Below are 800 nucleotides of genomic sequence, written 5' to 3'. Positions count from 1 at the left end.
CTGATTGGTGGATGCACATTTCTCTTTAACCTGGGTTTCCCTGGGTCTCATGGACAGCTTCAGCTTGATTTGGGTGGGGATTTTCTTCCAGATCTTTTTGTTTTCTTTTGAGACAGGGTCTCACTCTGTTGCCCAGGCTGGAGTGCAGTGGTGCAATCCCTGCTCACTGCAGCCTCTGCTTCCCCAGTTCAAGTGATTCTCCCCCATTAGCCTCCCAAGTAGCCGGTATTACAGGCATGCACCACCACACCTCGCTAATTTTTGTATTTTTAGTAGAGATGAGGTTTCACCATGTTGGCCAGGCTGGTCTTGAATTCCCGGCCTCAAGTGATCCACCTGCCTCGGCCTCCCAAAGTGCTGGGATTACAGGCGTGAGGCACTGCGCCTGGCCCCCAGATCTTTTTGTAGTAACTGATGTCTTAACCACAACCCTTTAACTGAGAAATGGTCATGGGGCGTGTCCTAAGAGGAACATCATCTGCTTCCTGTCTGGGCCAGAGTCAGGACAAAAACGGTGTGCAGAGGAGCCCGGGGCCCAGTTGGAAGGATGAGGCACTGTCCTGTCGCTGGGCCTGCAAGGTCAGGTTTTGTTTGTGAAACAAACTCTTGGTAATTCAGGAGTCAAGACATCTCCCAGCTGTGCCTCAGACATGGGCTGTTGGCAGCTCACTTGGGGGCAAGCATCACTGGGGTAAGGTGTGGACTTGGTGCTGTGCCTCAGTGTGCCCTGCGCAGACAGGGTCACCGCTCCCAGGGCCTCCCTAGCCTCCCTCTCCCCTTCGCTAGTGATGTCCCAAGCC

Source organism: Papio anubis, chromosome 17 (assembly GCF_008728515.1).
Source record: "Papio anubis isolate 15944 chromosome 17, Panubis1.0, whole genome shotgun sequence".
NCBI lineage: Eukaryota > Metazoa > Chordata > Mammalia > Primates > Cercopithecidae > Papio > Papio anubis.
The sequence above is the reverse complement of the archived record's forward strand: the minus strand, read 5'-3'. Positions refer to the sequence as shown.